At 39.8% G+C, this 16186-nt stretch overlaps 1 protein-coding gene across 1 annotated transcript in view; it reads left to right on the top strand.

The window, feature by feature from the left end:
- CFAP58 (cilia and flagella associated protein 58) overlaps window positions 1-16186 on the top strand; it is a 111991-nt gene that overhangs the window by 80340 nt on the left and 15465 nt on the right. The window lies entirely within an intron of this gene.

Below are 16186 nucleotides of genomic sequence, written 5' to 3'. Positions count from 1 at the left end.
TATATCTTACCTCTATTGACGTGTCCTACTAAAGTATGATGGACATAGTTTGCTGACAACATAATTGCAAGCAACAAACTTACTGAGCACCTAGAATGAGTAGAGAACAATAGTAGCTGCAAGGGAGCTATGGAATGTTCCATTGTGGTTCTGACCTTAAAGGCTCATAATTCAATTGGAGAGAAAGAATGGACTCATAAAGATTAAATACTGAAGTAACACAAATGGCATCTGTTGACATTTTGGAAACGAGATTTTCTGTATATTCTGTGAAGTAGGCTTTCTCAGAAGTAGTGGTTATGGGATTTTTTTAAAAAATCAACTTCATCTTGAACCCACTGGGTGAGCAAGAGTGAAGGCAAGACGGTGTCTCTTTCCTTAGAGTGTGTGATATCCAAGCATCTGAGTGGGTGACTTTCACCCTGGCGGGTGTAGATAAGTGTGTGTATTTAGATCAGGAGGAAAGCTGCCTGTTTCACATGAGGTAGTTAGCCCACAGGGTGAGGTAATTATTCCTAATGCTCGTGCAAGTAAATTGATGCATCCAGGGTGAGCAGAATCAATGCACTGTCATTTGCCAAGCTTAGATTCAGATTAAAACAGAATAAATTAGTTCCTCTTAGTTATTGCCTCAAGTAGGTGAGCTGAGGAAGAAGAGTGTTAGGGTGCACATTGAATGTGAACTACCTTCTGTTTTCAGCCGAAGAGGCAAATCAGAAGACACAGAATAGAAACAGACAGTGAATATAAAATTGTAGCTCAGTGGGGAAAGTTCTGTGAGCAACTCAATTTCTTCCTCTGAATTGTATGCAGAATAACACTGACTCTTATTTGCATAGACTGTTCAGAATGTAGACTTTTAATTTATTGTCAGATTAAATACAAATACCTAAAGTCTGAGTGGTTCCATATCTGGAGCTTCCAATATGGGGTTACAGACTGTTACCATGTAATGACAGCATTATTTGAAGCTAATACTGTAATTAATTTCTTACCACTGTACTCAGCCAGTGTTGACAATGAGCCATGCTATTATCCAGCGTAACTTGGCAGAGACTCTTGCAGCAAAAGAATCCATAACCATATCTGACAGTCTGTCCAACTGAGAGACTGGGCTGTCTAGGAAGAGAACATCATTTCAAGGATGGACGTAGTACGGTTAATGCTATGCTCAGCCAAAGAGAGGGCTAGTCTTTTGGTGTTAATAGTCCAGTACAACTGTTCATAAAATAATTTAAAGAGTGAGGCATGCTACAAAGTAATATTGATGTGCATTATGCACAAACTCTGAATAAATAAAGAAGTGCCGATCTGAAGATGCGATCTTTTGTTGGTGGGGAAATAATAAACTATTTGTGATTTTCTTATGATATTTCATTGACATATGGTTCTTCTAACCCAGTGACAAATTAATTGACTTGGCTTAAAAAGAAATGGATGCAGCTTAGTGAAGAAGGACAGGATATGTATTACAAGGCATCTGGTTCTGCCACTGCTGGCTTATGGAGACGATATACGTCGGACAGCTAACGAGTCTCTGTTGCATAAGATAGATTCTCTTTATAAGAGAATTGCATGCTTTGTCTCTAAATGGGGTTATTATACACACCATTGCACAATGTTTGAAGAGCTTAGTTGGCCCTTGTAGAGGGTTAGGAGAGAAATAAATTGGAAAACAATCGTACTTAAGACCTTCAATCCATCAAACACTCCATGTTTATCTAAATTACTAGCACATTCTCCCCAAATACAAATCTGTGTGATACACACGGCTAGAATGTTAATGCTGACCAGCTTTCACTTTGCTTTTATCAAAAGCTAGGTTTTTTGTTGTAAGCATAGACCCAAGTTCACGCACGTTGAAGCCTGCTAGTGCATTTCAACCAGAAACCTCCACTCCCTCTCCCACTGTCTTCATCCCTGAAGTTTCATTTGGTATTCTTTCCATCCACCATGAATGCACATGCATCACTTCTCCTGGGTTATTTCACCCTCAGAACTTTTTGACTTTGAATACTCAGGCAGTTTTCATGGTTATTCACTCAGTTTCTTCATTTCCTCTCCACACTTGTGGGCCCTGACTGTTCACTCACTCAGTTATTCTTTAGAATAAATCCATTTCAATTCATTTTATAGCCTCGATAAAACTCCAGGAAGTTACAGAAGAAGACAGGATAAGTGGCAACATTGTCCACTCTGTATATGGAGACTGCACGTCCTGTTAGAGGGCATGGCAAGGCTCATTCAGATGGGGTGGGTCAGCAGAAGTGGGAGCTGAGTTGGGCTCTTACCTCTGATACCCTCTCACCTGGCTTTGAACCTGACTCCATTCTTCTATTGATGTTATCGTGTAGCCTTTAGGAATTATGTAGCTCAATTTGATCCAGATTCTTTCAGGGTTATAACATGTCTTCAAGCCCCAGAGGAGGTGTTGCATGGGAAAAGTGATCCTTGAGTATATCATGACAAGGTTTTTGGCTTGTCGAAGAATTGGATGCACCACTCATTCCTGTTGACCTTGGGGTTCTTATCTGTGAGATGAGGTAAAGTGATTTGCTTCTTCCTGTCTTTTCTGTGACTCTTTCCTCCCTCCCTACCAGGAGCAATTGAAAAGAATTATGCCTGTGAAACATTGGATGGTTCTCGGAGAAAGATGGCCTTTTCGGTTTAAGACATTATTGTATCCCAAACCAGATTGCTTCCTCCTCATCATTGGGAGATTCTTTACTTTTCAAGTCGACTCGTACTCTGAGTATAGAGAAAGATGAGATGACAGAAATGGACAAAACAGTTTCATGGGCTTCCCCACATATTTATTACCCTCTCCAAATTGAATCTTGATGCCTTGTCAGAAGTGTTATTTTTCCAACAGAGCAGGCATTAAGTGGCTAGAGAAAATAAACTCACTTCCTGATATCTTTTTCATTGCTTGCTACATCCATTTACTGGGAACATTATATTGTAAGGTGTGACAGGAGGTGTTGTACAGCAAAGGAAAATCACCACTTTGTAATTCTATTTGTCCAAGTTTTCTTCTTTTGTGTGGACTTTTGGGTTTCCGTGTCATTTCTGGAATTATTTCGTAAATATTGAGTATTATTATTATTTTTAACATCTTTATTGGAGTATAATTGCTTTACAATGGTGTGTTAGTTTCTGCTGTATAACAAAGTGAATCCGCTATATGTATACATATATCCGCATATCCCCTCTCTCTTGCTTCTCCCTCCCACCCTCCCTATCCCACCCCTCTAGGTGGTCACAAAGCACCGAGTTGATCTCCCTGTGCTATGCGGGTGCTTCCCACTAGCTATCTATTTTACGTTTGGTAGTATATATATGTCCATGCCACTCTCTCCCTTCGTCCCAGCTTACCCTTCCACCTTCCTATGTCCTCAAATCCATTCTCTATGTCTGTGTCTTTATTCCTGACCTGCCCCTATGTTCTTCAGAACCTTTTTTTTTTTAGATTCCATATATGTGTGTTAGCGTACAATATTTGTTTTTCTCTTTCTGACTTACTTCACTCTGTATGGCAGACTCTGGGTCCATCCACCTCACTACAAATAACTCAATTTTGTTTCTTTTTATGGCTGAGTAATATTGCATTGTATATATGTGCCACAACTTCTTTATCCATTCATCTGTCGATGGACACTTAGGTTGCTTCTGTGTTCTGGCTATTGTAAATAGAGCTGCAATGAACATTATGGTACACGACACTTTTTGAATTATGGTTTTCTCAGGGTATATGCCCAGTAATGGGATTCCTGGGTCATATGTTAGTTCTATTTTTAGTTCTTTAAGGAGCCTCCATACTGTTCTCCATAGTGGCTGTATCAATTTACATTCCCACCAACAGTGCAAGAGGGTTCCCTTTTCTCCACACCCTCTCCAGCATTTGTTGTTTGTACATTTTCTGATGATGCCCATTCTAACTGGTGTGAGGTGATACCTCATTGTAGTTTTGAGTTGTATTTCTCTATTAATTAGTGATGTTGAGCAGCTTTTCATGTGCTTCTTGGCCATATGTATGTCTTCTTTGGATAAACGTCTATTTAAGTCTTCTGCCCATTTTTTGATTGGGTTGTTTGTTTTTTAAATATTGAGCTGCATGAGCTGTTTATATGGAGATTAATCCTTTGTCCATTGATTCATTTGCAAATATTTTCTCCCATTCTGAGGGTTGTCTTTTCATTTTGTTTGTAGTTTCCTTTGCTTTGCAGAAGCTTTTAAGTTTCATTAGGTCCCATTTGTTTATTTTTGTTTTTATTTCCATTACTCTAGGAGGTGGATCAGAAAAGATCTTGCTGTGATTTATGTCAAAGAGTGTTATTCCTATGTTCTCCCCTAAGAGTTTTATAGTGTCCGGTCTTACATTTAGGTCTCTAATCCATTTTGAGTTTATTTTTGTGTATAGTGTTAGGGAGTGTTCTAATTTCATTCTTTTACATGTAGCTGTCCAGTTTTCCCAGCACCACTTATTGAAGAGACTGTCTTTTCTCCATTGTATATCCTTGCCTCCTTTGGCATAGATTAGTTGACCATAGGTGCCTGGGTTTACCTCTGGGCTTTCTATCCTGTTCCTTTCATCTGTGTTTCTGTTTTTATGCCAGTACCATATTGTCTTGATTACTGTAGCTTTGTAGTATAGTCTGAAGTCAGGGGGTCTGATTCCTCCAGCTCCGTTTTTTTCCTTTAACACTGCTTTGGCTATTCAGGGTCTTTTGTGTCTCCATACAGATTTTAAGATTTTTTGTTCTAGTTCCGTAAAAAATGCCATTGGTAATTTGATAGGGATTGCATTGAATCTGTAGATTGCTTTGAGTAGTATACTCATTTTCACAATTTTGGTTCTTCCAATCCAAGAACATGGTATATCTCTCCATCTGTTGGTATCATCTTTAATTTCTTTCATCAGTGTCTTATAGTTTTCTGCGTACAGGTCTTTTGTCTCCTTACGTAGGTTTATTCCTAGGTATTGTATTCTTTTTGTAGCAGTGGTAAATGGGAGTGTTTCCTTAATTTCTCTTTCCGATTTTTCATCATTAGTGTATAGGAATGCAAGAGATTTCTGTGCATTAATTTTGTATCCTGCTACTTTACCAAATTCATTGATTAGCTCTAGTAGTTTTCTGGTGGCATTTTTAGGATTCTCTATGTATAGTATCATGTCATCTGCAAGCAGTGACAGTTTTACTTCTTCTTTTCCAATTTGTATTCCTTTTATTTGTTCTTCTTCTCTGATTGCTGTGGCTAGGACTTCTAAGACTATGTTGAATAATAATGGTGAGAGTGGACAACCTTGTCTTGTTCCCAAGCTTAGAGGATATGCTTTCAGTTTTTCACCATTGAGAATGATGTTTGCTGTGGGCTTGTCGTATATGGCCTCTATCATGTTGAGGTAGGTTCCCTCTATGCCCACTTCCTGCAGAGTTTTTATCCTAAATGGGTGTTGAATTTTGTCCAAAGATTTTTATGTATCTATTGAGATGATCATATGGTTTATATTCTTCAATTTGTTAATATAGTGTATCACATTGATCAATTTGCACAGCATCTATGTTAATCAGTGATATTGGCCTGTAGTTTTCTTTCTTTGTGACATCTTTATCTGGTTTTGGCATCAGGGTGATGGTGGCCTCGTAGAATGAGTTTGGGAGTGTTCCTCCCTCTGCTATATTTTGGAAGATTTTGAGAAGGATTGGTGTTAGCTCTTCTCTAAATGTTTGATAGAATTCACCTGTGAAGCCATCTGGTCCTGGGCTTTTGTTTGTTGGAAGATTTTTAATCACAGTTTCAATCTCAGTGATTGTGATTGGTCTGTTCATATTTTCTATTTCTTCCTGGTTCAGTTTTGGAAGGTTGTGGTTTTCTAAGAATTTGTCCATTTCTTCCAGGTTGTCCATTTTATTGAAATATAGCTGCTTGTAGTAATCTCTCATGATCCTTTGTATTTCTGCAGTGTCAGTTGTTACTTCTCCTTTTTCATTTCTAATTTTGTTGATTTGAGTCTTCTCCCTTTTTTTCTTGATGAGTCTGTCTAATGGTTTATCAATTTTGTGTATTTTCTCAAAAATCAGCTTTTAGTTTTATTGATCTTTGCTATCGTTTCCTACATTTCTTTTTAATTTATTTCTGCTCCGATCTATATGATTTCTTTCCTTCTGCTAACTTTGGGGTATTTTTTTTTTGTTGTTGTTGTTGTTCTTCCTCTTTCCCTAATTGCTTTTGTTGTAAGGTTAGATTGTTTATTTGACATTTTTCTTGTTTCTTGAGGTAGGCCTGTATTGCTATAAACTTCCCTCTTAGAACTGCTTTTGCTGCATCCTGTAGGTTTTGGGTCGTCTTGTTTGTTTTCATTGTCATTTGTTTCTAGCTATTTTTTGATTTCCTCTTTGATGTCTTCATTGATCTCTTGGTTATTTCATAGTGTATTGTGTAGCCTCTATGGGTTTGTATTTTTTACAGTTTGTTTTCCTGTAATTGATATCTAGTCTTTTAGCTTTGTGGTCAGAAAAGATACTTGATATGATTTCAATTTTCTTAAATTTACCAAGGCTTGATTTGTGACCAAAATATGATCTATCCTGGAGAATGTTCCATGAGCACTTGAGAAGAAAGTGTATTCTGTTGTTTTTGGATGGAATGTCCTATAAATATCAATTAAGTCCATCTTGTTTAATGTATCATTTAAAGCTTGTGTTTCCTTATTTATTTTCATTTTGGACTATCTGTCCATCGGTGAAAGTGGGGTGTTATAGTCCCCTACTATTATTGTGTTACTGTCGATTTCCTCTTTTATGGCTGTTAGCATTTGGCTTATGTATTGAGGTGCTCATGTGTTGGGTGCATAAATATTTACAATTGTTATATCTTCTTCTTGGATTGATCCCTTGATCATTCTGTACTGTTCTTCTTTGTCTCTTGTAATAGTCTTTATTTTAAAGTCTATTTTGTCTGATATGAAAATTGCTACTCCAGCTTTCTTTTGGTTTCCATTTGCATGGAATATCTGTTTCCATCCCCTCACTTTCAGTCTGTATGGGTCCCTAGGTCTGAAGTGGGTCTCTTGTAGACAGCATATACATGGGTCTTGTTTTTGTATCCATTCAGCCAGTGTATGTCTTTTGGTTGGAGCATTTAATCCATTTACATTTAAGGTAATTATTGATATGTATGTTCCTATTACCATTTTCTTAATTATTTTGGGCTTGTTATTGTAGGTCTTTTCCTTCTCTTGTGTTTTCTGCCTAGAGAAGTTCCTTTAGCATTTGTTGTAAAGCTGGTTTGGTGGTGCTGAATTCTCTTAGCTTTCACTTCTCTGTAAAGGTTTTAAGTTCTCCATCGCATCTGAATGAGATCCTTTTGGGTAGAGTAATCTTGGTTGTAGGTTTTTCCCTTTCATCACTTTAAATATGTCCTGCCACTCCCTCCTGACTTCCAGAGTTTGTGCTGAAAGTTCAGCTGTTAACCTTATGGGGATTCCCTTGTATATTATTTGTTGCTTTTCCCTTGGTACTTTTAATATTTTTTCTTTGTATTTAATTTTTGATAGCTTGATTAATATGTGTCATGGAGTGTTTCTCCTTGGATTTATCCTGTATGGGACTCTCTGTGCTTCCTGGAGTTGATTGTCTACTTCCTTTCCCATAATAGGGAAGTTTTCAACTATAATCTCTTCAGATATTTTCTCAGTCCCTTTCCTTTTCTCTTCTTCTTCTGGGACCCCTGTAATTCAAATGTTGGGACTTTGATGTTGTCCCAGCTGTCTCTGAGACTGTCCTCAATTCTTTACATTCTTTTTTCTTTATTCTTCTCTGAGGTAGTTATTTCCACTATTTTATCTTCCAGGTCACTTATACATTCTTCTGCCTCAGTTATTCTGCTAGTGATTCCTTCTAGAGAATTTTTAATTTCATTTACTTTGTTGTTCATCATTGTTTGCTCTTTAGTTCTTCTAGGTCCTTGTTAAACGTTTTTTATATTTTCTCCATTCTATTTCCAAGATTTTGGATCATCTTTACTATCATTACTCCGAATTTTTTCAGGTAGACTGCCTATTTCCTCTTCATTTGTTTGGTCTGGTGGGTTTTTACCTTGCTCCTTCATCTGCTGCATATTTCTCTGTCTTCTCATTTTGCTTAACTTACTGTGTTTGGGGTCTCCTTTTCTCAGGCTGCATGTCCCTAGTTCCCGTTGTTTTTGGTGTCTGCCCCCAGTGGGTAAGTTTGGTTCAGTGGATTGTGTAGGCTTCCTGGTGGAGGGGGACTGGTGCCTGTGTTCTGGTGGATGAGGCTGGATCTTGTCTTTCTGGCGGGCAAGACTGTGTCCAGTTGTGTATTTGGGGGTTTCTGTGAACTTATTATGATTTTAGGCAGCCTCTCTGCTAATGGGTGGGTTTGTGTTCCTGTCTTGCTAGTTTGGCATGGAGTGTCGAGCATTGGAGCTTGCTGGTCGTTGAGTGGAGCTGGGTCTTAGTGTTGAGACGGAGATCTCCTGGAGAGCTCTTGCTGCCTGTAATTAGGAGGGACCAGGAGGTCTCTGGTGGACGAATGTCCTGAACTCAGCTCCTCCACCTCAGAGGCTCAGTCCTGACATCGGCTGGAGCACCAAGACCCTGTCAGCTACATGGCTCAGAAGAAAAGGGAGAAAAGAAAAAAAGAAAGAAAGAAAGAAAAAATTAAAATTAAATTATTTAATATATATATATATATTATTAAAATAAAAAAATAATTTAAAAAAGAGAGCAACCAAACCAATAAACACATCTACCAATGATAAGAAGCGCTAAAAACTATACTAAAAAGAATGGACAGACAGAACCCTAGGACAAATGGTAAAAGCAAACGTATATAGACAAAAATCACAGAAAGAAGCATACACACAATCGCAAAATGAGAAAAAGGAAAAAGTATGTGTATATATATATAAGTATATTATATATATATATATATATATATATATATATATATATATATATATATATAAAAGGAAGAGAGCAACTAAATCAATAAACAAACCTACCAATGATAATCTCTAAATACTAAACTAAGATAAACATAAAACTAGAAACAAATTAGATGCAGAAAACAAACCCCAAGTCTACAGTTGCTCCCAAAGTCCACCACCTCAGTTTTGGGATGATTCGTTGTCTATTCAGGTATTCCACAGATGCAGGGTTTATCAAGTTGATTGTGGAGATTTAATCTGCTGCTCCTGAGGCTGCTGGGAGAGATTTCCCTTTCTCTTCCTTGTTTGCACAGCTCCTGGAGATTCAGCTTTGGGTTTGGCCCCTCCTCTGTGTGTAGGTCACCCTCTGGCATCTGTTCTTCACCCAGACAGGAGGGGGTTAAAGGAGCAGCTGATTAGGGGGCTCTGGCTCACTCAGGCTGGGGGGAGGGAGAGGGTATGGAATGTGGGGCGAGCTTGCGGCAGCAGAGGCTGGCATGACCTTGGCACCAGCCTGATACGTGCTGTGTGTTCTCCTGTGGAAGTTGCTCCTGGATCACGGGACCCTGGCAGTGGTGGGCTGCACAGGCTCCCAGGAGGGGAGGTGTGGATAGTGACCTGTGCTTGTACACAGGCTTGTTGGTGGCTGCAGCAGCAGCCTTAGAGTTTCATGCCCGTCCCTAGTGTCCATGCTGATAGCTGTGGCTCGCGCCTGTCTCTGTAGCTTGTTTAGGCGGTGCTCTGAATCCCCTCTCCTCACGCACTCCGAAATAGTGGTCTCTTGCCTCTTAGGCAGGTCCAGACTTTTTCCCAGACTCCCTCCCAGCTAGCTGTTGTGCACTAGCCCCCTTCAGGCTGTGTTCACAGAGCCAACCCCAGTCCTCTCCCTGGGATCTGACCTCTGAAGCCCGAGCCTCAGCTCCCAGCCCCCACCCACCCCGGTGGGTGAACAGACAAGCCTCTCAGGCTGATGAGTGCTGGTCGGCACTGATCCTCTGTATGGGAATCTCTCCGCTTTGCCCTCTGCTCCCCTGTTGTTGTGCTCTCCTCCATCACTCCATAGCTTCGCGCCCCCCCCCCCCCCCCCCGCTACCCCCATCTCCGCCAGTGAAGGGGCTTCCAACTGTGTGGAAACTTTTCCTCCTTCACAGCTCCCTCCCAGAGGTGCAGGTCCCGTCCCTATCCTTTTGTCTCTGTTTATTTTTTTTTCTTTTGCCCTACCCAGGTACTGGGGAGTTTCTTGCCTTTTGGGAAGTCTGAGATCTTCTGCCAGTGTTCAGTAGGTGTTCTGTAGGAGTTGTTCCACATGTAGATGTATTTTTGATGTATTTGTGGGGAGGAAGGTGATCTCCATATCATACTCCTCCGCCATCTTGAAGGTCCTCTTGTGAGTATTATCTTGGTATTTGTTTCTCCAGAAGCTTATCCCATCTGACTAATTTTTAACTTGCATACACTCTTTTCAAAGTAGAGCCATGTTATTTGTTATAAATTTTCTATAATACGGCTAGGGAAAACTAAAACAAATGGTAACAATGACTGGTTAATGAATTTTCTTTTACCTATTTTTTTAGATGACATTTATGTTCTCTGGCAAAAACAGATTATTTGATGACAATGGTAAGATTAGTTAGCTCTAAGTAAAAATTAGTTTCTAGTTGATTGGATGTTTATTTAATAAGAGGGCATTTACTTATATTTTTTTCCTTAAACATAATTAATTACCTTAAGGAAGTAAATGTAAAAGTACAGAGGCAAATGTGTAGACACGCTAGTCTTTTTTTATTTTTATTTTTTATAAATTTATTTTTGACTGTGTTGGGTCTTTGCTGCGCACAGGCTTTCTCTAGTTGTGGCAAGCGGGGGCTGCTCTTCATTGCAGTGCACAGGCTTCTCATTGTGGTGGCTTCTCTTGTTGCAGAGCACGGGCTCTAGGTGCACGGACTTCAGTAGTTGTGGCACATGGGCTCAGTAGTTGTGGCTCATGGGCTCAGTAGTTGTGGCTCGTGGGCTCCAGAGTTCAGGCTCAGTAGTTGTGGCTCACGGGCTTAGTTGCTCCATGGCATGTGGGATCTTCCCAGACCAGGGCTCAAACCTATGTCCCCTGCACTGGCAGGCAGATTCTTAACCACTGCACCACCAGGGAAGCCCGACACGCTAGTCTTTATCAGTGTTTGTTCAAATGACTGCAGTTCAGAGAATTGGGAATCCAGAATTGAGATGCCTTAGAAATAAATCTTGGCTCATGTGTAGTATCTTTAGTTCAAGGATCTGAAAACATGTTACAAGCAATTAAGCTTCAGGGTAGAAATGGGAATTCTGTATTGCTTATTGGTTTAAATAAGTCATAGAATTATGATTTGCTTTGAGATCCTAGGAAGTCCTTTCTTTTAGTTCTACAAATTTGTGTAGCTTAGGTTTCCTGGAGTTTTACCTACTCCCTCAAACCAGTTCCAGATCTCATTTCTTCTCATGCCATGTTTCTTAAAAGACTCAGTTCTTTTTTACTTCTGACTTGTTCTTCAGTCTCTGTGACCTTTACCCCCACATGTTACTCCAGCCTTTCTGACCAAGGTTGCTTGGTCCTCACAGCCCACCCCAGAGTCTGTTTTCAGTCCTTCTCCTGTTTCTTCTCTTTACCCCCTTTGATGTCACTGACGATTCAAGTCTTTCCTTCCTTTTTAAACGTCTGCCTTTTCTTGGTTTGGGGTAAATTATTCTCCCTCATTCTCTTTCTCTGTGTCTCTTATACTTACCTACCCCTTATATGCTAGTTTTCTCAAAAATCTGGTTGCCTTGGCCCTCCCTGTAAGTCATGCCAGTAGACAGATCCACTCCCATGGCTCTGGATGTGATCCACCTCTAGTTCCAACATGCTCCTCAATTCTCAAGTCTGAGACCTTATTTTCAACTTCTCTTCTAGATAGTCCCACAGGGCCTCAAGCATAACATTTCAGGAACCCACTGATCATCAGCAGAGAATGTAGTAACAGTTCCCTTCCCCTCTCCCTATATCCTCCCCTCTCCTAGCCTGTCTGCCTCCCATGCCAGCACCTCCACCCACCAAGGTGTCCACGGTAGCAACCTTGAAGTCCTCTTGGCTCCTATTCCTTCCTTCCTCCCTTGTCTGGTCATTCACCAAATCTCCCTGATTCTGCCTCAGAAATGTCTTCACATCTACCTACTTTCCATTCTAGCGGCCTTGGGTCCAGCTTTCTTCATCTTCTGCTTGTACTGGTCCCCTGAGCAGTCCCCTCATTCTGTTCTCTGCTTTCCTGCTGGAGTTATTCCTCTGAAGACAAACCCAGGCATGGCTCATCCTTGGCTCCCAGTTGCTTAAAGGATGTGGTCCCAAACCACATCACATGTGCCAACCTACGCACCCAGCATTTTCTCTCCCTGTACCTGCCTAGTGTACCTGCTGAGCCGGACTCACCTCTCTCCTGTCCTATCACTGAACCTTGGCCTAAAAAGCCCTTCTTTTCTCTCTCTGCTTGGGGAAAACCCCTACTCATTCTTCAAGGGACAGTTTAAGTGACACTTTTGTGAACTCTCCCCCAACTCCTCCAAACAGTTAGTCACTCCCTGCTTTTACTGGCCACAACACTTTGTAGAAATCTTCTGTCACCATCCTTGTCTCTCAGTCATGTGACATAAGTTTAGGAAGAGAGGGACTGTCTCTTCCTCATTTGTCTTATTATTTGTATCCAAATGCTAGCACATCCTGGGCCCTTGATCAGGGTTGGGATATGCACAACTTTCTAAAGTTGAAATATGGTTGATGTAGAATATTATGTTGTTTCAGGTGTACTACATAGTGACTTGATATTTACATATATTATGAAATGATCCCAACACTAAGTCTCATCTGTCCCCACACAAAGTTATTATAATATTATTGACCATTTTCCTTATGCTGTATGTTATATCCCCATGGCTTATTTATTTTATAACTGGTGGTTCATACCTCTTAATCCCCTTCAGCTGTTTCTTCCTCCCCTCTACCCGCCTCCCCTCTGGCAAGCACCTATTTGTTCTTTGTATCTATGAGTCTGTTTTATTTTGTTTTTTAGATTCTACATTTAAGTGAGATCATACGGTATTTGTCTTTCTCTATCTGACTAATTTCACAAAGCATAATACCATCTAGATCCATCCATGTTGTTGCATATTGCAAGATTTCAATTTTTTATGGCTGAGTAATATCACTTTGTATACATATACTACATATTCTTTATCCATCATCTCTCAATGGATACTTAGGTTGCTTCCATATCTTGGCCATTATAAATAATGCAGCAATGAACATTGGTGTGCATATATCTTTTTGAATTAGTGTTTTGGTTTTCTTCAGGTAAAAACCCATAAGTGAAATTCCTGGATCATATGGTAGTGCTATTTTTAATTTTTTGAGGAACCTCCACACTCTTTTCCAACTTACAAATTGGCCACACCAATTTACAGTCCCACTACAGTGCACAAGTACTCCCTTTTCTCCACATCCTCGCCAACACTTTTTATAGTCTTTTTTTTTTTTTGCAGTACGCAGGCCTCTCACTGTTGTGGCCTCTCCCGTTGCGGAGCACAGGCTCTGGATGTGCAGGCTCAGTGGCCATGGCTCAAGGGCCTAGCCGCTCCGCGACATGTGGGATCTTCCCAGACTGGGGCACGAACCTGTGTCCCCTGTATCGGCAGGCGGACTCTCAACCACTGTGCCACCAGGGAAGCCCCTATAGTCTTTTTTGATGCTAACCATTCTGATAGGTGTGAGGTGGTATCTCATTGTGGTTTTGATTTGCATTTCCCTGATGATTTGTTACATTGAGCATCTTTTCATATGTTTGTTGGCCATCTGTATGTCATTTTTGGAAAAATGCCTATTCAGGTCCTCTGTTTTTTAATAGAGTTGTTTTTTTAATTTTTTTTTTTTTTGATTTGAGTTGTATCAGTTCTTTGTATATTTTGGATATTAACCCCTTGCTGATTATATTGTTTGCAAATATCTTCTCCCATTGAGTAGGTTGCCTTTTCATTTTGTTGATAGTTTCCTTCTCTGTGCAAAAGCTTTTTAGTTTGATACAGGTTCTATTTGTTTTTTGGTTTTTGGTTTTGGTTTTGTTGCCCTTGCCTGAGGAAACAGATCCAAAAAGATATTGTAAAGACTCATGTCAAAGAGTTTACTGCCTATGTTTTCTTCTAGGAGTTTTTATGGCTTCAGGCCTTGCATTAAGTCTTTAATCCATTTTTAGTTTATTTTTGTATATGGGTGATAAATTAGTTGGTTTTTTTCAACTTAAAAAAATTCATTTATTTTTTATTTTTCTTATGTGGGTAAGCATACAATTTATTTTTTCTGTGTTCTTATTTTTTAATATTTTAAATTTATTTATTTTTGGCTACATTGGATCTTCGTTGCTGCGCGTGGGCTTTCTCTAGTTATGGTGAGCAGTGGCTACTCTTCATTGCAGTGCATGGGCTTCTCATTGTGGTGGCTTCTCTTGTTGTGGAGCATGGGCTCTAGGTGCATGGGCTTCAGTAGTTGTGGCTCGTGGGCTATAGAGTGCAGGCTCAGTAGTTGCGGTGCATGGGCTTAGTTGCTCTGCGGCATGTGGGATCCTCCTGGACCAGAGCTCAAACCCATGTACCCTATATTGGCAGGTGGATTCTCAACCACTGCACCACCAGGGAAGTCTGATAAATGAGTTTAGTTTGATTCTTTTGCATGTGCCTGTCCAATTTTCCCCACACTATTTATTGAAGAGGCTGTCTTTTCCCCATTGTATATTTTTTGCCTCCTTTGTCATAGATTAATTGACCATATAAACATGGGTTTATTTCTGGGATCTCAATTTTGTTCCATTGATTTATGTGTTTGTTTTTGTGCCAGTACCATATTGTTTTGATTACTGCAGCTTTGCAGCATAGTTTGAAATCAGGGAGCATAATACCTCCAGCTTTGTTCTTCTTTCTCAAGACTGCTTTAGCTGTTGGGGGTCTTTTGTGTTTCCATACAAATTTTAAAATTATTTGTTCTAGTTCTGTGAAGAATGCCTTTGATATTTTGATAGAGATTGCATTGAAACTGTTGATTGCCTGGGGAAGTATGGTCATTTTAACAATATTAATTCTTTCAATCTATGAGTATGATATATCCTTCCATTGTTTGTGCCACCTTCATTTTCTTTCATCAATGTCTTATAGTTTTCACAGTATAAGTCTTTAACCTCTTTGGTTAGACTTATTCCTAGGTATTTTATTCTTCTTGATGCCATTATAAATGGGATTGTTTCCTTAATTTCTCTTTCTGATAGTTTGTTATTAGTGTGTAGACATGCAGCATATTTTGTATATTAATTTTGTATCCTACAACTTTATTGAATTTCTTTAGTAGTTCTAGTAGTTTTTTGGTAGCATCTTAAGGGTTTTCTATATATGTAGTATCATGTCATCTGCAAACAGTCAAGTTTTACTTCTTCCTTTCCAATTTGGATTTTTTTACTTCTTGTCTAATTGCTGTGGCTAGGACTTCCAATACTATGTTGAATAACAGTGGCAAGAGTGGACATCCTTGTCTTGTTCCTGATCTTAGAGGAAATGCTTTCAGCTTTTCATCAAGTTTGCTTTGGGTTTGTCACTTTTGCCCTCCATATTCACTTTGTTGAGGTTTTTGTAATAAACAGATGTTGAATGTCAAAAGCTTTTTCTGCATTATTGAAAAGATCATATGATTTTTATTCTACAATTTGTTAATGTGGTGTATCACATCAATTGATTTGTGCATATTGAACCATCTTTGTATCCCTGGGATAAGTCCCACTTGATCATGGTATCAAGGTGATGCTGGCCTTGTAGAATGAGTTCAGAAGTGTTCCTTCCTCGAGGAACCAAGATGGCGGAGTAGAAGGACGTGCTCTTACTCCCTCTTGCGAGAACACCAGAATAACAGCTAGCTGCTGGACAGTCATCGACAGGAAGACACTGGAATTCACCAAAAAAATAACCCACGTACAAAGACAAAGGAGAAGCCACAATGAGATGGTAGGAGAGGCACAGTCACAGTAAAATCAAATCCCATAACTGCTGGGTGGGTGACTCACAGACTGGAGAACACTTATACCACAGAAGTCCAGCCACTGGCGTGAAGATTCTGAGCCCCAAGTCACATGTCTCAACATGGGGGTCTGGCAGTGGGAGGAGGAATTCCTAAAGAATCAGACTTTGAAGCCTAGTGGGA

This window comes from Mesoplodon densirostris, chromosome 1 (assembly GCF_025265405.1).
Source record: "Mesoplodon densirostris isolate mMesDen1 chromosome 1, mMesDen1 primary haplotype, whole genome shotgun sequence".
Taxonomy (NCBI): domain Eukaryota; kingdom Metazoa; phylum Chordata; class Mammalia; order Artiodactyla; family Ziphiidae; genus Mesoplodon; species Mesoplodon densirostris.
Note: the sequence above shows the minus strand (reverse complement) of the source record. Positions and strands in the feature narration are given on the sequence as shown.